Here is a 23,523-nt window from a genome sequence, read left to right on the forward strand (position 1 = left end):
ACCCCTCTGTTGGTGCCTAAACCTAAGACCCCCCTGTTGGTGCCTAAACCTAAAACCCCCCTGTTGGTGCCTAAACCTAACACCCCCCTGTTGGTGCCTAAACCTAAGACCCCCCTGGTGGTGCCTAAACCTAAGACCCCCCTGTGATAAGCATTAATAACGTTTGAAAAACATATTGTGAGGTTTTTTCGTTTAAAAATAATGTAAAAAAAAACATTTGTACTGTTTTTGGTTTAAAAATAATGTTTGAAAAAATATTGTACTGTTTTTCGTTTAAAAATAATATTAAAAAAAATTATAAATCATTAAATAATGTGTAATCATGAGAAGCAGTAATAAAACATTAAGTCTCCGGGTGCCACTTTTAAAACGTTATTTTTCTCCGGCGCCCTTTTTTCCTATCGGGCGCCCATTAAACGATATTTATTATGAGAGTGAATGGCGGCGCCCGATTTGTCCACTAGCCTCCTGCGCCCTTTTTTACTGTTACCATTCGCAGGAGCTATTCCCAGCCCAACAAACTTCCACCTTTCAAAGGTCAATGGAGGAACAGCCAGAAATGTTGTGCCCGGATTCACAACCATTAACTGTGGGAAATGCACCGCGCACTGAAATACAAGGCGCGTCCGAGGAGGACTCGGAAACCCAAATCCCAGAGCAAGTTGGGCAGGAGGGGTTGCAATTGCAGGAGGTCGGCCGACAAGATCTGGAAGACGACATTGGAGTGAGCTGCGCAGATGTTGTTCTGGGGAGCTCTACTCCACGGCGGCGGCCCCCCACAATGACATATGACGAGTTTCAGGAGATGGAAGAGGAGGGTATGGACAATGTGGACATAGACCCAGATTTTGTTTGTGAACGAGAACATCGCCGTCGTAGCAGCAGCACAGATGAGTCTGTTGAAGAACCCACTGCTGCACGAGTTCGCCTTGTGCCACAAGGTAGGCGGCGCGAAATTTCAGGCTCCACAAGCGTGGAAGTTCAAGTGAGAGGCAAAAGAGGCGCAAACAGAAATCGCCAGCAAGGCAGGTGCTCCAAAGTCTGGGCTTTCTTTGAAGACTGCACTGAGGATGGTACTATGGCGATTTGCAAGGTGTGCAAGACCCGCCTGAGCAGGGGGAAAAGTATTAATAACGTCTCCACCACCAGCATGAGCCGCCACATGCTATCCAAACATCCCACTCTGTGGGCAAACGCGGCAGGACAGGGTACCAGCAACACTGCCTCCCTTGGGGTCACCAGACTCACCACCAGACCCGCCTCAGCAGCAGCAGTAGCCCAGCCATTGCGTGGTTCACAACACTCACAAACATCAGACGACGCTGACACTGTCACTTTCCGGAGTAGTGCTCTTGAGGTCTCCCAGTGTTCATCAAACACAACAACCAACAGCCCTTCAGTGTGCAGCCCTACGGTTCAGTTGTCTGTCTCGGAGATGTTTGAGCGCATAGAAAATTGCCAGCAAATGACCCCCGGGCCGTGGCAGTAACAGCCAGCATAGCCAAGCTTCTGGCCTGCGAAATGCTGCCATATCGAGTGGTGGAGACAAAAAGCTTCAAGGGCATGATGTCAGTGGCCATCCCACGTTACGTGGTTCCCAGCCACTACCACTTTGCGCGCTCTGCAGTGCCTGAGTTGCATGAGCACGTGGTCAGCAAAATAACCCGAAGTTTGAAGAATGCCGTTGCCTGCAAGGTTCACCTCACCACTGACACCTGGACGAGTGCGTTCGGCCAGGGTCGATACATCTCCCTTACCGCGCACTGGGTGAACCTTGTGGAGCCTGGCAGCGATTCCTCACCTGCTACGGCGCGGGTGTTGCCCACGCCGCAAACAGCTGCACCGCCATCCCTCCCACTGGATAACAACAGCAGCACCTACCTCTCTGACTCCTTCTCCTCCAACGCATCTCAAAGCTGTACCTCATCCGGGAAACGCTAAACCAGCAGCAGTTGGATCGTGGAAGCAGTGCAGCACAGCTGTTGGCATGCATCAGCAAGCGTTGCTGAAGCTGATCTGCCTTGGGGATAAGCAGCACACAGGGGAGGAAATTTGGAGGGGAATAAAGGAACAGACGGATTTGTGGCTGGCACCGCTGGACCTGAAACCGGGCATGGTTGTGTGTGATAATGGGAGTAATCTCATTTGCGCTTTAAGGTTGGCTAAGCTGACACACATCCCTTGCCTGGCGCACGTGATGAACCTAGTAGTTCAGCAGTTCCTGAGGACATACCCAGGCGTGGCCGATCTTCTGTTGAAGGTGCGACGAGTGGCCAAACATTGTAGAAATTCCAGTACTGCTTCGGGGGCACTTGCCAAGATGCAGGAGCGCTTCAATCTCCCCCACCATCGCTTGCTGTGTGATGTCCCTACGCGCTGGAATTCTACGCTGCACATGCTAGCCCGCTTTTGCGAGCAGAAGAGTGCAGTGGTCCAGTACATGATGGCGCAGTACCGAGGCGCATCCGGACAGCTGCCAAGCTTCTGTGGATCCGATTGGGTCAACATGTTGGACCTCTGCCAAGTCCTCCAAAATTTTGAGCAATCCACGTTGCTTGTGAGCAGTGACAACTCTTCAGTCAGCATTACTATACCACTGCTGTGTTTACTGAAGAGGTCAATGTTGAAAATCAAGGAAACAGCTGTCATGATGCAACTGGGGGAATCTGAAGGAGAAAACGATCAGCGTGATGGTACCAACATCAGGCCATCCGCCTCAGGAAACGCTGGCCCCAGCAGCTATGACGAAGAAGAGGAGGAGGAACAGCTGGAGTTGGAGCAGGAATTTCCTGCCACCACTGACGAGGGCCAGAGCGGTGCACGTTGGACTTCCACAATTCAGCGCGAATGGTCAGCAGAAGCAGACCAGGAAGAAGGTGACAACTATGATGCATCACAACAACTATCACAACGCTCACAAGAGGATGATGAGGATTCTGGCAGGACTCTGGCACACATGGCTCAATTCATGCTAGACTGCATTGAACGCGACCCACGCATTGTGCGCATTCTGGACAACACCAATTACTGGGTTTATACCCTTCTGGATCCACAGTACAAACACAATGTTCCAAAACTGCTTGAAGAAAGAGTCAGACAGGTCAAAATGGAAGAATACCAGCAGGCCCTTGTGGAGACTTTAGAGAGGAGATTGACATCCTCCCCCTCCTCTAGCCAGTTGTACGCCGACAGACTGACTTCCGCAAACCCAGGACGACCAGGAGGGCAGCAAACAACACAAGCCGCAGCTAGTGCCCAAAAGGGAATGGTATCGGCAGTGTCCTTGGAGTGGGAAAAATTTATGACACCCATGCAGCAGCAGCCCACAGAACAGCAAGCGTGCAGATCCACCTCCAACACCGATCGCCTGGAGAAGATGGTCAAGGACTACATGTCAGATGGCGTAGCTGTGTTGAACAATCCATCTGCACCCTTCAACTATTGGGTATCGAAGCTAGACACCTGGCACGAACTGGCAATGTACGCAATAGAGGTGCTGGCTTGCCCGGCAGCCAGCGTTATGTCGGAACGCTGTTTCAGTGCTGCCGGAGGCATCGTCACAGATCGGCGTATCCGCCTCTCCACAGAAAATGCAGACCGTCTGACTCAAATTAAAATGAATCAATCCTGGATTGGAAACTACTATGCAACACTCCTGGACCCCAACCAAGTAACATGAACAATGACTATCTGTGATGGGTTAGCGTTTCCGGTCCCTGTTTATTGAACCTCTTATCTGTATTACATTTATGACTGCATGGCGGCAAAAAACATGCTATCCACACGCTTCTTGTCCTCATGCAAGGCCTGGGTTGTTGTGTCTGAAAGCGTGGCCTTCTCCTCCTGCGCCTCCTCCTGTTCCATCACGTGTGCTGCTGCTGGGTTAGCGTTGCCGGTCCCTGTTTATGGAACCTCTTATCTTTATTACATTTATGACTGCATGGCGGTAAAAAGCATGCTATCCGCACGCTTCTTGTCCTCATGCAAGGCCTGGGTTGTTGTGTCTGAAAGCGTGGTCTTCTCCTCCTGCGCCTCCTCCTGTTCCATCACGTGTGCTGCTGCTGGGTTAGCGTTGCCGGTCCCTGTTTATGGAACCTCTTATCTTTATTACATTTATGACTGCATGGCGGCAAAATGCATGCTATCTGCACGCTTCTTGTCCTCATGCAAGGCCTGGGTTGTTGTGTCTGAAAGCGTGGCCTTCTCCTCCTGCGCCTCCTCCTGTTCCATCACGTGTGCTGCTGCTGCTGCTGGCCTGGGTTAGCGTTTCCGGTCCCTGTTTATTGAACCTCTCATCTGTATTACATTTATGACTGCATGGCGGCAAAAAGCATTGCTATATCCGCACGCTATTTGTCCTCATGCAAGGCCTGGGATGTTGTGACTCAAAAAGCGTGGCCTTCTCCTCCTGCGCCTCCTCCTGTTCCATCACGTGTGCTGCTGCTGCTGCTGGCCTGGGTTAGCGTTTCCGGTCCCTGTTTATTGAACCTCTCATCTGTATTACATTTATGACTGCATGGCGGCAAAAAGCATTGCTATATCCGCACGCTATTTGTCCTCATGCAAGGCCTGGGATGTTGTGTCTCAAAAAGCGTGGCCTTCTCCTCCTGCGCCTCCTCCTGTTCCATCACGTGTGCTGCTGCTGCTGCTGACCTGGGTTAGCGTTTCCGGTCCCTGTTTATTGAACCTCTCATCTGTATTACATTTATGACTGCATGGCGGCAAAAAGCATTGCTATATCCGCACGCTATTTGTCCTCATGCAAGGCCTGGGATGTTGTGTCTCAAAAAGCGTGGCCTTCTCCTCCTGCGCCTCCTCCTGTTCCATCACGTGTGCTGCTGCTGCTGCTTGCCTGGGTTAGCGTTTCCGGTCCCTGTTTATTGAACCTCTCATCTGTATTACATTTATGACTGCATGGCGGCAAAAAGCATTGCTATATCCGCACGCTATTTGTCCTCATGCAAGGCCTGGGATGTTGTGTCTCAAAAAGCGTGGCCTTCTCCTCCTGCGCCTCCTCCTGTTCCATCACGTGTGCTGCTGCTGCTGCTGACCTGGGTTAGCGTTTCCGGTCCCTGTTTATTGAACCTCTCATCTGTATTACATTTATGACTGCATGGCGGCAAAAAGCATTGCTATATCCGCACGCTATTTGTCCTCATGCAAGGCCTGGGATGTTGTGTCTCAAAAAGCGTGGCCTTCTCCTCCTGCGCCTCCTCCTGTTCCATCACGTGTGCTGCTGCTGCTGCTGGCCTGGGTTAGCGTTTCCGGTCCCTGTTTATTGAACCTCTCATCTGTATTACATTTATGACTGCATGGCGGCAAAAAGCATTGCTATATCCGCACGCTATTTGTCCTCATGCAAGGCCTGGGATGTTGTGTCTCAAAAAGCGTGGCCTTCTCCTCCTGCGCCTCCTCCTGTTCCATCACGTGTGCTGCTGCTGCTGCTGCTGACCTGGGTTAGCGTTTCCGGTCCCTGTTTATTGAACCTCTCATCTGTATTACATTTATGACTGCATGGCGGCAAAAAGCATTGCTATATCCGCACGCTATTTGTCCTCATGCAAGGCCTGGGATGTTGTGTCTCAAAAAGCGTGGCCTTCTCCTCCTGCGCCTCCTCCTGTTCCATCACGTGTGCTGCTGCTGCTGCTTGCCTGGGTTAGCGTTTCCGGTCCCTGTTTATTGAACCTCTCATCTGTATTACATTTATGACTGCATGGCGGCAAAAAGCATTGCTATATCCGCACGCTATTTGTCCTCATGCAAGGCCTGGGATGTTGTGTCTCAAAAAGCGTGGCCTTCTCCTCCTGCGCCTCCTCCTGTTCCATCACGTGTGCTGCTGCTGCTGCTGCTGGGTTAGCGTTGCCGGTCCCTGTTTATTGAACCTCTCATCTTTATTACATTTATGACTGCATGGCGGCAAAAAGCATTGCTATATCCGCACGCTATTTGTCCTCATGCAAGGCCTGGGATGTTGTGTCTCAAAAAGCGTGGCCTTCTCCTCCTGCGCCTCCTCCTGTTCCATCACGTGTGCTGCTGCTGCTGCTGACCTGGGTTAGCGTTTCCGGTCCCTGTTTATTGAACCTCTCATCTGTATTACATTTATGACTGCATGGCGGCAAAAAGCATTGCTATATCCGCACGCTATTTGTCCTCATGCAAGGCCTGGGATGTTGTGTCTCAAAAAGCGTGGCCTTCTCCTCCTGCGCCTCCTCCTGTTCCATCACGTGTGCTGCTGCTGCTGGGTTAGCGTTGCCGGTCCCTGTTTATTGAACCTCTCATCTTTATTACATTTATGACTGCATGGCGGCAAAAAGCATTGCTATATCCGAACGCTTCTTGTCCTCATGCAAGGCCTGGGTTGTTGTGTCTCAAAGCGTGGCCTTCTCCTCCTGCGCCTCCTCCTGTTCCATCACGTGTTCTGCTGCTTGTGCTGGGTTAGCGTTGACGGTCCCTTTTCCTGGAACCTCTTCTCTGTATTACATTTATGACTGCATGGCGACAAAAAGCATGTTACCTGTGCAAAGAAACATGACATTTTCCACATTTAAAAGACAGTTTTTCCTTTGAAACTTTACAATCAATTTTCTCAAAAACTATAAGCTCTTTTTCAAATATTTTTTTTCCTCTTGTACCCACTCCCAAGGTGCACATACCCTGCAAATTTGGGGTATGTAGCATGTAAGGAAGCTTTACAAAGCACGAAAGTTCGGGTCCCCATTGACTTCCATTATGTTCGGAGTTCGGCGCGAACACCCGAACATCGCGGCGATGTTCGGCGAACGTTCGCGAACCCGAACATCTAGGTGTTCGCCCAACACTACTAACAATACAGGGCTTTAAAGTTCGAAGGCTATTATTCCTTTAGTTTTGCAGCTAAATGAAGCAGATTTTTTTATCACACTGACATGGCTGCTGTTTAGAATATAGTCTATAAAAATAAATTCCGCCCTTGAATTGAAAATAAGAATGACAGACTGCAGGTAAAGTTCTATGTACCTTTAGTACTACACATCCAGTTAATTTTTCTCATAATTTTATTTCCGGTTCAGGCTTGCTTTAAGAATGACTGTTAACAGATCACTAAATATGGACCTTTTACATTTAAAATAAGAAACAGACTTTGAAAAACGCTCCTTATCTCCACCTCACGAGACATACGCCAAACAAGCGTTAATTACTACATTGTTGAACAGGTTGCGTCGGAGCTCGCCAAACACTGACAGAATCTGAAATTACTTCTCGATTGAAAGCGAAAAACCCAGCGCCCGACTTTATTAATGGATTTCCACCTCTTTTCCAATTAATTACAGCCAGCCCGCCAAGCCGAGCGCCTATCTCGCCACTCTGTTCCCCAATTTACTTATTTACAATATTTAAAATTAACTTACTTATCAAAATGCTGAACGCCGGCCTCATTCATCTTTCTGTCTGCGACTTCTACATCACAATGGCGGCGTGATTGATAAAGTGTCGTAAGTTCAAGCGCACAGAACTCCACTACAGTAAAAATTCCCGCGGAAGATTAATTAAGAGTCATCTTTGGGCGACAGGTTTTTAAATAGGTTTTGGATTTAAACAAAATATCAGCTGAAGCAGAAAGAGATTTATAAAAGAAAAAAAAAAAAAAGACAAAGAAAGAGGGGGGGGGGGGGGGGGGACTTAACAATCACAGTTCCCTCAGAGGGAGAGGTTGTAATTTCATCAGCAAGATCAATCAAAATAATACCAAAGATTTTATCAGAGGGAAAAAAAAGGTGTTTCTATAACTGTCAGCATTTTCTACTGTGTTTTAACCTCTTCGGGCCATAAAGTGACACTGATATGAAAAAGTAATTATGATATAATGTGTATGTATAGTATACCATGTGTAGTACGGATAATTACTAGAACAGCAATAGCAAAGAAAATATTCTCAAATTTTTATTTTCAGCTATATAGTTTTTTTTATAACATTGCATTATTCTTTAATGTTTGCAGTTTACACACTAGACTCAGTATTCTAAATGATTTCACAGAGCAGGCTAATGACCTTTTAAACATTCCCCTGCAGGAAAAACAAAATACAGTGACTGACACTTGAGATAACAAGCTTCAGAAGACAGAGCTCTCTGCCACTTTGAAAGTCTGGAGCTCAATGGCTCTTTTGCATAGCTGAAGTTTCTTAACTCTTCCTGTACTGAAAACAATATTAGACTCATGTCTCTGCTCCTAATGTTTTATTTCTTAGCTGTACTTCACATACTACACATACAAATCATTATATCATAAGTTTATTTTCACTTCAGTTTCCCTATAAGTGCTGGCGAGCTCTTAAATTAGGTGATGGAAGCATCGCTTAATCCTATTGCTAGTATCACCTTTCCCTCCAACCCCCCTGGTGGTAAAGAACTTGCTTGTGCGATATTATCACCCAGCGAGTTCTTTACACTCTATCCAAATAAAGTTTGCATGCTGCCAGCAGACATGAGCGTTAGCTAAGCTTAGACCTGCAAAGAGCAGGTCTAAACCAGCTAACGCACATCGTTGCCGCTGCATCTGGGGGTCCCCTTTAATAAGGAGATCCCCGTAGCTCCCTGTCAGGCTGCCGCACATCACCAAAGTCACCCGCATCTGCACCGTCACCGCTCAGTAATTTACCTATCGCCGCTAAATACCCGCCTCCTCCTGACGCAAGTGCCAACGCGTCAACAGTGTATTTACTGTAATGAATTACTGTCTCTCTGAGCCCCGGTAGCATCTTTGAAGCTCCCACCGGGGCTTCCCATTGGTCCACTGTCTAGACCACTTTCATGGGCTCCGACGGTGGACCAATGGTAATTACATTGAGAGCTTCACTGTAATTACAGCATCCTGACTTGTGGCAAGAGGCGGCAGGTGTTTAGCGGCAGTAAGTAAGTTAATCAGAGGTGACGGCGCAGCTGTGGGGGGCTTCGGCAATGTACGGATGGCCTGATGAGGAGCTGTGGTGTTAGGTGGGAGGGTTAAACCTCGCTCCCCATCACCCTTAACATGGGAGCATCGTTCAAGCTTCGCCCGAGTAATGCTCCCTAGCAATGAGCCATTGTCGGCAATCGGCCAACCGGGATGTTAGGATTAGACGTGGTTAATGTTCAAGTAATAACATGGGGGGTAAAAAGTAAAAAATTTACAAATCTGGGCCTCTCCGGGAAGCCTCTCTCCACTCCTGTTATGACACTGGTTGCTGGTGCGGGGTAGTTGACCTTCCCACTAGGGAATGAGGTTTTACCCAGATGCGGATCTAAGTGACCACGGGTCTTCACCAACACCTTCCCTAATGGAGATGCTGGAACACCCCCGCCTGGCGGGGATGTCGGACTTAGCTGCCTAGTGCCCACCAGGTCGCAACTGGGATCGCCTCATTAGTAGTTGGGAGAACTGACACCACAATGTAGAGGTGAAGCTGGGTGTAGTAAACAAGCCGGAGTCAGGATAGGAGGTGCACAGAAGTATCCAGGTACAGACAGGTCAGTGCAGGCGGCAGGCAGAGAAGTATCCAGGAGCAGGCTGAGGTCAGGGCAGGCGGCAGGCAGAGAAGTATCCAAGAGCAGGCTAGGGTCAGGGCAGGTGGCAGACAGAGAAGTATCCAGGAGCAGGCTGAGGTCAGGGCAAGCGGCAGGCAGAGAAGTATCCAGGAGCAGGCTAAGGTCAGGGCAGGCGGCAGGCAGAGAAGTGTCCAGGAACAGGCCGAGGTCAAAACCAGAGGAACGGAGATCAAGAGAGGTCAGGCAAGCCGAGTCGTCAACAGGAAAACAGATCAAGTAAGTTTCTTCCAGAGAGGCGTCCACACTAGCTGTCAGAACGAACAGCACAGAACACTGGCTGGGGGGAGGCCTTTTATAGGAGAACTTGGCGCCAAAACTCCCGCGCATGCGCATACATGCTCGCGCCTGTGCGCGTCACTTCCGGCGCATACACGTACGCGACCGCGCCTGTACGCGTCACTTCCGGCGCATGCGTAAGGCCCTATGCACGTTGTGCACTGCATTCCACGCATGCGTTCGTGAAACGCTGCGCAACCACGCACAGCCCCGCGCACACCATCACCCAGTGACAACATTCCAACACTGGCAGGGCGCGTGCGCACGGAGAGAACAGGACGCCGGGACCAAGCCAAAGCGTGAGTATTACAACTCCAAAACACACCCCAATCAAAACTCTTGTCACCGCTACTGCGCATACACTGTCCCATTCCAGTGGATCCTTGATTGCCTGTTGCCGTGAGTGTTCTGCTTTTTGCAATTCACAAAGACTCAAACTGTGCATGTACAGAATGCTCCTGGCCAAAGGAATGTGATCGGGAGGCGGGTGGATGGTACTGCATGCGCATGCACAGTAGTAATGGCCAGAGTTTTGGTCGGAAATCTTTTGAAGCAGACAGCGACATGTGCGCATGCACAGTCCCATCTGAGCGCCTTCTTGATCATGCTCGCGTGGGTGGGAATGTTCTGCCTTGTGCAGTTCACCAAGACTTTAAAAGAGAAACCGTAACCAAGAATTGAACTTCATCCCAATCAGTACCCGATACCCCCTTTTACATCTATTCCTTTTCACAAACAGACCATCAGGGGGTGCTGTATGGCTGTTATTGTGGTGAAACCCCTCCCACAAGAAACTCTGAGGACCATGGTCCTGGCAGTTTCCTGTCTGTGAACCTCGTTGCATTGTGGGAAATAGCTGTTTACAGCTGTTTCCAACTGCCCAAAAAGCAAGCAGCAGCTATTTCCAGTGACATCACCTGCCAGCAGTAAAAATGTCATCATGTGATAAATGGCAGAATGTAAATCAGAGAGAGGAAAGATTTTACAAATTACAAATACTGACTAAATCAATTATACATAATTATTGTAAAAATGAAGCATTTTTTTTATTACATTGTCTTCACTGGAGTTCCTCATTAAACAGGGCCGGCGCTACCATAGTAGCAAAGGAGGTAATTGCCCCAGGGCCTCAGAGCCTGTAGGGGCCCCCAGTGGCTACAAGAAGAAAAAAAATTCAAAAAGACGATTTTAAAGTTTCAAAGGAAAAAAAAATACACATTTAAAAACCTGACGACTAACAGTTACGGTAGCAAATCCACCTTAAATGCTAGAAACCCTAAATTTGCAGGATATGTTAAGGAGATCATTGGGAATAAGAGGGAAAAAAAACAATTTTTCAGAAAGACCTTATAGTTTTTGAGAAAATCGATTTTAATGTTTCGAAGGAAAAAAGTATACTTTTAAATGCGGTAAATGTCACTTTTAGTAGCAAACCTAACGGTAGTGTAATTTTACATGTATCAAAAGAAAGAGCAATGAATCTCCTGATGGGGTTTCCAGGGGGTCCATACGCAGTACGTATGGACCTCCTGGAAACCCCTCCGCCGCCGCAGCGCTTTGGCCAGGGATCGCTATACACCTGCAATATGGCTGTAGGAAGATCCCTGGCATTTTTTCCTATTTTCCCAATTTTTTTTTTAATGTTTAGAGTGTGGGAAATAAAAAAAAAATATGTGGGGTCCCCCCTCCTGAAACTTTTTAACCCCTTGTCCCCCATGCAGGCTGGGGTAGCCAGAATGTGGAGCTCCGACCGATTGGGGCTTCACACCCTGACTATACCAGCTGCAAAAAAGGTCCCCTAATGCCGATTTTTGTTCCGGTTTATCTGTTGGGGGGCCCCCAGGTTTATTTTGTCCTGGGCCCCCATTGTTGCTAAATCCGGCCCTGTCTTTAAACTGCACATGTGTGGAATGCTCCTGGCCAAGATAATGTGATCGGGAGCAGTGTTGCTTGGAAATTCTCACCAAAGTCATTTTCACTTTGAAAATGCTATTTTCGACTTCGAAAATATATTTGCGAAAATACAATACATCTTCGCAATGTGAATTTTCGCAATAAAAAAATACCAACATTTTTGGCAAAATTGCTAGGATTTTCACCTAAATTGACAGAATTTTTGCCCAAATTGCCATTCAAGATGACCTTTTACCACTCAAAATAGCAAAAAAAAAAGAAGTGAAAAAGCACACAAAAAAATCGCTAAAAATGCAAAAATCATAAACGTATTAAAAAATTATTTTCAAAGCCCTTTTCACTCGAAAGTCAAAGTTTACATTATATTGGCGAAAATGAATGTGAAAAGAATATTGGCATTTTTGCTCATCACTGATTGGGAGATGCGAGGGCGGTTCTCCACATGCACAGTAACCATGAGCAGAGTTCTGGTCGGGGTTCTTTCGCAGAGGACAGTGGCACCCTGGTGTTAGTGATTAGATTGTGATCTCTAATCATTGGGGACATTCACTGGCAGGAATAGCTAGATGTTAAGCATGGAGGAATAATCAAAGCTATACAGACAGGGGCGTAACTAGGAATCACTGAGCCCCCCTGAAAAACTTTGAATGGGGTCCCCACCCCCGCTTTCTGCACAGGTAAACTGAGAACCAATGTTATTCAATTGGCTAGTGCACACTGTAATGTGTTTACCCCATGCAGATAAAAACAGACAGCAGTGAAGTACTGCATGAATTCTTTCTATTTGCTCCTGTGATAAATGTGCATGTTCACACATAGGGCCTGATTCACAAAGCAGTGCTAACCCAGTTAGAGACTTTAGGCATGATAACCATTGCACCACGCTGGTGAAAAGCCAGTTTAGGCGTGATAAGTTTAGGCATGCTAAGTTTAGATAAGTTTAGATAAGTGTAGATAGCGTGCAAAGTCCCGCACGCAAAGCAGCGCCATTAAACTCTATGCGAAGTGCACCAGACTTTGCTAGCGCAAAACTTTTGATCAGCTGTGCACTGCAGTGATAACGCAGTTGGTGCTTAAACTTATCATGCCTAAACTTATCACAGCTAAACTTATCATGCCTAAACTTACACCATAGGGCCTGATTCACAAAGCGGTGCTAACCGTTAGCACCCTGGTGAAAAGCCCTTTATCACGCCTAAACTCAGTTTAGGCATGATAAGTTTAGGTGTGATAAGTTTAGGTGTGATAAGTTTAGGCATGATAAGTTTAGGTGTGATAAGTTTAGGCATGATAAGTTTAAGCGCCAACTGCGTTAGCACCGCAGTGCACAGCTGATCAAAAGTTTTACGCTAGCAAAGACTGGTGCACTTTGTATAAAGTTTAATGGCGCTGCTTTGCGTTTGGGACTTTGCAAGCGATCTAAACTTATCTAAACTTAGCATGCCTAAACTTATCACACCTAAACTTATCACACCTAAACTTATCACGCCTAAACTGGCTTTTCACCAGCATGGTGCAATGGTTATCATGCCTAAAGTCTTTTAGGCATGCTAACTGGGTTAGCACCGCTTTGTGAATCGAGCCCAAGGTGTGATAAGTTTAGGTGTGATAAGTTTAGGTGTGATAAGTTTAGGCATGATACGTTTAGGTGTGATAAGTTTAGGCATGATGGGCCTGATTCACAAAGCGGTGCTAACAGTTAGCACGCTGGTGAAAAGCCCTTTATCATGCCTAAACTCAGTTTAGGCATGATAAGTTTAGGTGTGATAAGTTTAGGCATGAGGGGCCTGATTCACAAAGCGGTGCTAACAGTTAGCACCCTGGTGAAAAGCCCTTTATCATGCCTAAACTCAGTTTAGGCATGATAAGTTTAGGTGTGATAAGTTTAGGTGTGATAAGTTTAGGCATGCTAAGTTTAGGTGTGATAAGTTTAGGCATGCTAAGTTTAAGCACCAACTGCGTTAGCACCGCAGTGCACAGCTGATCAAAAGTTTTACTCTAGCAAAGACTGGTGCACTTCGTATAAAGTTTAATGGCGCTGCTTTGCGTGCGGGACTTTGCAAGCGATCTAAACTTATCTAAACTTAGCATGCCTAAACTTATCACACCTAAACTTATCACACCTAAACTTATCACGCCTAAACTGGCTTTTCACCAGCATGGTGCAATGGTTATCATGCCTAAAGTCTTTTAGGCATGCTAACTGGGTTAGCACCGCTTTGTGAATCGAGCCCTTTGGGCTTGATTCACAAAGCGGTGATAACCCACTAACTTCGCGCGAGTTTCTTCTTATCATGCCTAAAGTGAGTTTAGGCGTGATAAGGGCCTTTTCACCAGCGTGCAAACACTTTGCACCGCTTGGTGAATCAAGTCCTTGGGCCTCGATTCACAAAGCGGTGATAACCCAGTTATCACGCCTAAAAGACTTTAGGCGTGATGACCTTTTCACCACTGAGTTATCACCGATTTTTCCTGCTCTTCGCGCGAAGTTACCGCGCGTACGCGCGAACGCGCGTGAGAGCGCGCGCAAAGTCCCATAGGGCTTAATGGGAGCTTCGCGCGAAGCGTCAGGTGTTGCGCGCGCACTTACGCGCGTACGCGCGGCAACTTCGCGCGAGTTTCTTCTTATCATGCCTAAAGTGACTTTAGGCGTGATAAGGGCCTTTTCACCATGGTGCTAACACTTTGCACCGCTTTGTGAATCGAGCCCTTTAGGCGTGATAACCATTGCACCATGCTGGTGAAAAGCCAGTTTAGGGGCTCGATTCACCAAGCGGTGCAAAGTGTTAGCACCGTGGTGAAAAGGCCCTTATCACGCCTAAACTCAGTTTAGGCATGATAAGAAGGGCTTCGCGCGAAGTTACCGCGCGAACGCGCGTTCGCGCGTACGAGCGTAAGTGCGCGCGCAGCACCCGACGCTTCGCGCAAAGCTCCCATTAAACCCTATGGGACTTTGCGCGCGCTCTCACGCGCGAACGCGCGTTCGCGCGGTAACTTCGCGCGAAGAGCAGGAAAAAGCGGTGATAACTCAGTGGTGAAAAGGTTATCACGCCTAAAGTCTTTTAGGCGTGATAACTGGGTTATCACCGCTTTGTGAATCGAGGCCTAGGTGTGATAAGTTTAGGCATGATAAGTTTAGATAAGTTTAGATCGCTTGCAAAGTCCCGCACGCAAAGCAGCGCCATTAAACTCTATGCAAAGTGCACCAGACTTTGCTAGCGTAAAACTTTTGATCAGCTGTGCACTGCGGTGCTAACGCAGTTGGCGCTTAAACTTATCACACCTAAACTTATCACACCTAAACTTATCATGCCTAAACTTATCACACCTAAACTTATCATGCCTAAACTGAGTTTAGGCGTGATAAAGGGCTTTTCACCAGCGTGCTAACTGTTAGCACCGCTTTGTGAATCAGGCCCCAAATATGTTACAAAAGTAGCATTTCACCTTGAAAATACATGGAAGGCACAGCATCAAACAGAACTTACTTGCTCAATCACAAAATGATTCCTCACTCAATCCTCTCCTCATAAGCCAACCTTATAAAGGCCAAAAACACCTGTTACATGTTAACTACATTATTGCATTAACATCATTAATTGATTGGGCATGCGCGGCGCCTACTGCCCATCGCGCGAAGCAGCACGGGAGCGCGCGCGCGCACCGCCGAACGCGCGAAGTCAACGCTGAAACAGCTGTTATTTTTTTTCTAAGTTCACTTCGCGTGATATGGGCGCAGTACGCGCGATCGGAGGCATGTTCACGCGGAACCAGCTGCATCACGCGGAGTGCCTTTTTTTTCGCGCGTACCGAGGTGCCGTTCGCGCGTACGCCGGTACGCCCAAACTTTGCGCGCGAGGCCTCCTTTATCATGCCTAAAGTGACTTTAGGCGTGAAGAGGGCCTTTTCACCACGGTGCTAACACTTTGCACCGCTTGGTGAATCGAGCCCTAACTGTTAGCACCGCTTTGTGAATCAGGCCCCAGGTGTGATAAGATTAGGCATGAGGGGCTCGATTCACAAAGCGGTGATAACTCAGTTATCACGCCTAAAAGACTTTAGGCGTGATAACCTTTGCACTAGCAAAGTTATCACCGCTTTGTGCTCTAACTCGCGCGAAGCTACCACGCAAAGTCCCATAGGGCTTAATGGGAGCTTCGCGCGAAGTGCCGCGGAAAATTCGCGCGAGTTTCTTCTTATCATGCCTAAACTGAGTTTAGGCGTGATAAGGGGCTTTTCACAGGCGTGCAAACACTTTGCACCGCTTTGTGAATCAAGCCCGATAAGTTTAGGCACCAACTGGGTTAGCACTGCAGTGCACAGCTGATCAAAAGTTTTGCGTTAGCAAAGTCTGGTGCACTTCGCATAGAATTTAATGGCGCTGCTTTGCATGCGGGACTTTGCACGCGATCTAAACTTATCTAAACTTATCACGCCTAAACTTATCACACCTAAACTTATCACACCTAAACTTATCACGCCTAAACTGGCTTTTAACCCAGTTAGAGACTTTAGGCATGATAACCATTGCACCACACTGGTGAAAAGCCAGTTTAGGTGTGATAAGTTTAGGCATGATAAGTTTAGGTGTGATAAGTTTAGGCATGATAAATTTAGATAAGTGTAGATAGCGTGCAAAGTCCCGCACGCAAAGCAGCGCCATTAATCTCTATGCGAAGTGCACCAGACTTTGCTAGCGTAAAACTTTTGATCAGCTGTGCACTGCGGTGCTAACCCAGTTGGTGCTTAAACTTATCATGCCTAAACTTATCACACCTAAACTTATCATGCCTAAACTTATCACACCTAAACTTATCACACCTAAACTTATCATGCCTAAACTGAGTTTAGGCGTGATAAAGGGCTTTTCACCAGCGTGCTAACTGTTAGCACCGCTTTGTGAATCAGGCCCATAGTGTGCAGAAAATGCATACAGAGAACTGACAGACCAGTGTGCTCCCAGCTTCAGCTTATTACACTCACTCTGTCCATCTCTGAACTGGCTCTGCAGACTCCTCTAGCATCACTACAGTACAGAGCACTTGGGAAAGGGCTGAAGAGGCTGGGGGCTGGGCACTGTAGCCTGCTGCACACTGATGCTACGTACACACATGCGAAAACGATCGTTCGTTGAGAACGACGAACAAACTTTTAATTGATGAAAGAACGACCTAAGTAAAGTTAGTTTTAAAATATGTGTAACGATCTGATCGTTAGAACGAACGTTACATCACGTAAAGCAACTATTGCGCTTGCGCATAAAAATGAGAAGTTTCATGGAGAAATAGCGAAATGCGCATGTCAAGCCTAGTACGAACGACCGTTTCCAACGATGTACTACTTTTGCAAACGATCGTCGTTGGTAAAAATCCGCCAAGCTAGATCGTTCGTTTTTAACGATCTAGCTCATCCGTCGTTAGACTTAATGATCGTTGGTTGCTTTTTTTTTAAACGATCGTCGTTTGAAACGATCGGGGAACGATTGTTTGAAACGACTATAGTCGCATGTGTGTACGCACCTTGAATAGGGACTGTCTACAAATGTTTGCCTGCAAAACTTTGTATGATTCATTATTAGTGGCTGAGCTGATGCAGTCATTAGAACAATTGTGCAGAGAGCAGAACGTTTTTTCTCTCCGTGCCCTTAGTTGTCAGTCTCTCAGGACAGGGAAGAGAAACTTAACCCCCTCCCCCCTTTCCCTGGGCCCCCTGCAGCTTCTGGGCCCCCCCCCCCTGCGGCTGCATCCCTTGCAGGGTCTATTGTTATGCCCCTGAAAACTGATGCAGAATACTAGTGTAATAAATGGTTTGGAAGCGGTGAGAATACTGGGGCTGTTTCTCTGGCCATGTTGTCCACAGTGCAGCCATAATACATGCAGGGGTAAGCAGCAGGGAACGGCAAGCACAGGAAATTGCATTAATAGTGTGAGAATTAAAGAATAAAATGTAACTGAGTGTTTCCTGGAGACTGACAGCCTCTCCACAATTCTGCAATTATCCGCTTTTCTGGCTAAAGATGTTTTCAAGTCTAATAATGTCATCGGAGAGCGGAAAAATACAAACTGATTTAAAGAGAAACAAGTGACAGAAGGACGCAGGAGGGCAACGGCGGAAACATGGAGCCAGAGGTTTAATGAAACGCAGTACTAATGATCAGCGGGTCAATTTAGTACAGTCTGAGGCCTGGAACCCACTAGGAATAGCTGCAGTGCATTAATATCGCCGCAGCCCTAGGGCGATTGCACTCCCGATTCCTGACGCTTAGCAGTGTTGTAAAGTAAACTGTACATCACTTCCAATTAGCCATTCTCGTGTTTTTTTTTTTTTTTCCAATAAACTTTATTATACTTACAGGGGAGTAACTAGAAATCACTTGCAAAACTTTGGATGGGGCCCCCACTTGAATGTGTTTTCCCCATGCAGATAAAAACAGGGAACACTGCATGCATATTCTCTATCAATTGCATTCGATTCTGTAAAAGAGCGAGCATGTTCTCACACATACAGACGCACATGGGGCTTGACTCACTAAAGCGTGATCATGGGTAAGATGCAATTTCTAAAGAACAGCAAAAAATCGGCAGTGCTCCTAATCAGGCTGCAACTAAAATGAAATTAACAGAGGTGTGCAACGCCCCCCAGGGGCTTAAGTATACACCTTGAATACAAATCAGATGCAAAACTATGCACTAAACCACAAGCGTCGTGGGGGGGGGGAGTGCGACCCGCACCAGGTGGGGTGACCCCGGCCGCCCTGAGCGCTGAGGAAGTAGGGCACTGTAATGGAGGGGGTAGTCAGCCACGGGGATGGCAGCCCGACCTCTCCCTCCCTTCCTCTACCCGGGCCGCCCTCCATGCTCCCCCCTCCGACTACAGAATTAGCGCAGGGAAGCGCTGTACATAATCAGTAACTCACCTCCCTGGTTCCAATCGCTGCTCAGTTGCCGCTGGTCCTCTCCTCTGCATAGACGCTTATACACACCATACTTCCTGTTTAGCAGGAAGCAGCGTGTGTATAGGCGTCTATGCAGAAGAGAGGACCAGCGGCAACTGAGCAGCGATTGGAACCAGGGAGGTGAGTTACTGACTATGTAAAGCGTTTCCCTGCGCTAACTCTGCAGTCGGAGGGGGGAGCACGAAGGGCGGCCCGGGGAGAGGAAGGGAGGGAGAGGTCAGGCTGCCCTCCCCGTGGCTGACACTCCCCTCTATTATGGGGGGGGGGGGGGGGGCACAGCACCTACCTAACCTATACTGGGGGGCAGCTACATATCTAACCTATACTGGGGGGCAGCTACCTATCTAACCTATACTGGGGGCACCTACCTAATCTAACCTATACTGGGGGGCAGCTTTCTATCTAACCTATACTGGGGGGGCAGCTACCTATCTAACCTATACAGGGGGCAGCTACCTATCTAACCTATACTGGGGGGCAGCTACCTAATCTAACCTATACTGGGGGCAGCTACCTAATCTAACCTATAATGTTCATAGTCATGAAAATAAAGACAACTCTTTTGAATGAAAAGGTGTGTCCAAACTTTTGGTCTGTACTGTACCTATCTAACCTATGCTGGGGGCAACTATTCTGGCTACCTGTATTAGCCCACTGCCTTACTGTTACACATTTACATTACAGTTAGCTCTGCCCAAGTGATGTCATGGCCACACCCATTTTTTGCCACGGCGTGCATGGTTTATTTTTTTTTTGGGGGGGGGGGAGTGTCGGTAAATTATCCGCACTGGGTGTCAAATACCCTGGCTATAACACTGCACTAAACGCTAATCTAGATATACTGCATGCGAGCTTATACACATGGATGCAGCTAGCCTTAGACTTACATTTTTGTACAACAGGAGATATTGGCAGCACTTCCAAACGCAGGTTGCACCCGAGTTGACCAGCTGCATAGATGTGCAGAGCCCACTCACAGGCAGATTACACAACTAGCATTCGAAACAGATGCAGAAATTGGAGGACGTTAGCTTCCAAAAACAGTTTGCGCACAGATTGTTCAGTAATATACTCTTCCACGACAATCACATGCCCTCACACAAGAGACCTAACTACTAGCTAACAAGTAAAACATAGTGTAAAACTGAGGCTACACATTATCGAAAGATCAACCAAAAATTGGCAGCGTTCCTAATCAGGCTGCAACTAAAATGAAACCAACAGAGGTGTGCAGCGCCCCCCAGGGGCTTAATCACACATGTTGAACCTACCTGTGACTAGCTTCATTTATGTGTATCAGTTTGCATTCAATTTATCTAGATTAGGGTTAAGTGCATAGTTAGCATCTGATTTGTATTCAAGGTGTGCATTTAAATCCCTAGGGGGCGCTACACACCTCTGTCCAGGTGTGTTTCCTATCTGGAGTTGAAACAGAAAAACAGAAAACAGGCAGTGATGAGCACAAATACCAATATTCTTTTCGCATTAATTTTCGCGATGTAATAATGCGAAAACGCGGTAATTTCAAGCACTTTTTCTGGAAAATGTTCTCGAATCGAAAATAGGATTTTTGATGCGTAAATGACAGGCAGAATAATATGGGAAATTACCCACAAGCCTTTACTTTAGTTCAATTTCCATGACTTCTAATCTGTTTGAAGCTCAGTCTAGACATTGGCTTCTCCTGAAGAGGCGGATGTATCCCGGTGTGATTTGGAGATCATTACACACACAGTTCTCTCTATCGCACAGTCATTACCTGGTGGGTTGATAAAAGCCCTCTCTTACGCCGTTGCCCGGTTCTTAATTCGCATTTCAGATTTCTCTTCTTCTTCCTCTCGGCCGTATCAGAATTAGTCAAAGCCGCGGCCTCCGGCGCTATCTCTCCTCACATTCCTGCCGCGTTTTGTTTCTTTCTGCACAAAGGGGCTTCTGGGAATGACCCATGGGCCTTTGCTGCAGAGATGATGGAATATGATTCTTACATGCCTTAATACTCTGCCGGGGCCCGATAAGATGGAGACAAAAGGCAGCTGAACGCTTTATTTTTAGGCAGAGAACCTGGATGGGCTCGGCCACGTTCTTCTGAACAGACAAGCTAACTCTGCAACGCTTTTAAAGGAAACTTGCGCTGAGAGGGATAAGGAGGCTCCCATACTTATTTCCTTTTAAAGCGGACCTGAACTCAGAACTTACTCTCTGCTCTAAAAGATAAGCAACAGCATAATAACCTTTAAAGGGAAGGTTCAGGGAACTCTTGAAAAAAATAAAAATCCCTATCCACTTACCTGGGGCTTCCTCCAGCTCGTGGCAGGCAGGAGGTGCCCTCGCCGCCGCTCCAGAGGCTTCCGGTTGTCTTCGGTGGCCGACCCGACCTGGCCAGGCCGGCTGCCAGGTCGGGCTCTTCTGCGCTCCATGGCCGGGCTCTTCTGCGTCCCACGCGGGCGCGCTGACGTCATCGGACGTCCTCCGGGCTGTACTGCGCAGGCGCAGAACTACTGCGCCTGCGCAGTACAGCCCGGAGGACGTCCGATGACGTCAGCGCGCCGGCGTGGGACGCAGAAGAGCCCGGCCATGGAGCGCAGCAGAGCCCGACCTGGCAGCCGGCCTGGCCAGGTCGGGTCGGCCACCGAAGACGACCGGAAGCCTCTGGAGCGGCGGCGAGGGCACCTCCTGCCTGCCACGGGCTGGAGGAAGCCCCAGGTAAGTGGATAGGGATTTTTATTTTTTTCAAGAGATCCCTGAACCTTCCCTTTAAAGAGAAAACATTTATTTGTTACAGCTGATACAAATCCTGCTATAAATCTGAAGTGTGTCCACTTCCTGCTCTCATGGAAGCAGACATAAGATTAACATCCTGTGTTTACAAATTAATTGCTCTGCCTAGGCAGCCAGCTGGCACAGCTGAGAGATCAAAATATACTTGTGATTAGTCACAGATGAGGGGAAATTAGACAAGCTAAATTTCTCTATGTTTACCTTCTGTCCTGTTCAAGAGTTCAGGTCGGCTTTAACTAATGGATTTTGCCTGGCAGTCCTGCTGACTCTCTGCCTCTAAGGGCTCATTTGCACTATAGCGAATTCGCATGCGTTTTTCGCATGAAAATTCGCATAGCAATACAAGTGAATGGGACTGTTTCCACTTGTCAGGATTCCTTTGCGTTTTTCTGTGCAGAAAAAATTCGCATGGCAGAGCCATCAGAATTCGCATACCGCTATGCGAATCGCATACAATGTATTTAATAGGAAATTCGCATGAGGTTTGGGCATGCGAATTTTCATGCGAATTCGCATAGAAACAATGGAAAAGCACACCAGCACTGCCATGGTTAAATTCGCATACATCGTCATCCATGCGAATTCGCATGCGAATTCGCATGAAAATTCGTATAGACCCGCATGCGAAATTCGCATCCGCATGCAAATTTTTACCGCGGCGATTCGCACCGCACAAGTGGAAATGCAGCCTAATACTTTTAGCCCTATCCCCTGAACAAGCATGCAGATCAGATGTTTTTGACTGAAGTGGTATTTACCACATGCTTGTTTCAGGTATGCCACATAGTACTGATGCAAGAAAGATCAGCAGCATGCCAGGCAAGTGGTAACTGGGGAGCTACACACGCCCCGCCCACCACCAGGCAGGTGTGGCAGGATGCTACATGCAGCCCGGATTTACCTCACAGGAGCCTATAGGCACAGATTTCCTGGCGCCCTAGACTCCGCCCTCCATGAACCTACAAATTCCCGCCCAACCACACCACAAGTGTGCTGGCTGGCCCAGCTGTCATTATTCCCTTACTTCCCTTGCCTGTGGGGTAGCTACAACCCCTTAGTATTGAGAAGTACCCTCAATATTAAGTAGCAAGAGGTGCCCCCAAGTATTAGGTAGCTATAAGAAGCTCAGTATTAATTAGCTAGAGGTGTCCCTGACTGAAGGAAGATCTGGTCAGTGGAATTCCGAGAGCTGGGTGTGTAACCTCTCATTTACACTCCACTCGGGACTCTGCACAGGGAAAGAGGGAGGGAGGCACTGGGGGAGGCAGTGGCGTAGCTTCAGATCAGTGGGCCCCGATGCAGAACTTAGACATGGGCCCCCCCACCCCGGTGACAGATTCCCTTGCCACCTAGTTTGGCAAACCCACCACTGTTTTGTTTCCGGAGTACACACAGATTAGCATTCTTACTCACCTGTCAAGCGGGCGCGCTTCTACTTTCTTTCTTAAGTGTCCTTCCGTCTTCATCCCTGCAGTGTTTCTGTGACCAAGTGGCATGTATGTAACTTCTTGATCAGTCACAGGGATAGGGACGCCATATAGTTTGACACAGAGGGATGCTGAAGGAAGGAGGAGGTAGTGCGCCTGCTGGACAGGAGAGAATGCTAAGCTGTGTGCACTCTGAAGGAGAGGGGGGTGCTGGTGGCCTCTGTTACCACTAATTTAAAGGGTGGGGAAATGGGCAGCAGCACACAACACCGCAATTTGGGGTGAGGGGAGATGCTCTGATAACATTTGCCCAGAGTCACATTTTATTTTATTTAAAGGATACCAGAGCTGAATTAAAAAATAAAAACAGGGTGAGCAGGCATAAATATGATGTATTCCTCATGCCCACCACCACTCCCCCCATTATCCTCCATTCCCCTCCTTTATTGTGCAAATGCCCCCAGCAGCCACTTAGTGGTCGGACGAGTCGGGCATTAGTGTGCATGTGCAGAGCGCTCAAAGGCACATCATCAAGAATGTGAGCAGCACCTGTGCAGCAATAAATAATGACTGACTGGGCCGACCAGGAAGTGGCTGCAGGGGGCATTTG

This window comes from Hyperolius riggenbachi, chromosome 2 (genome assembly GCF_040937935.1).
Source record: "Hyperolius riggenbachi isolate aHypRig1 chromosome 2, aHypRig1.pri, whole genome shotgun sequence".
NCBI lineage: Eukaryota > Metazoa > Chordata > Amphibia > Anura > Hyperoliidae > Hyperolius > Hyperolius riggenbachi.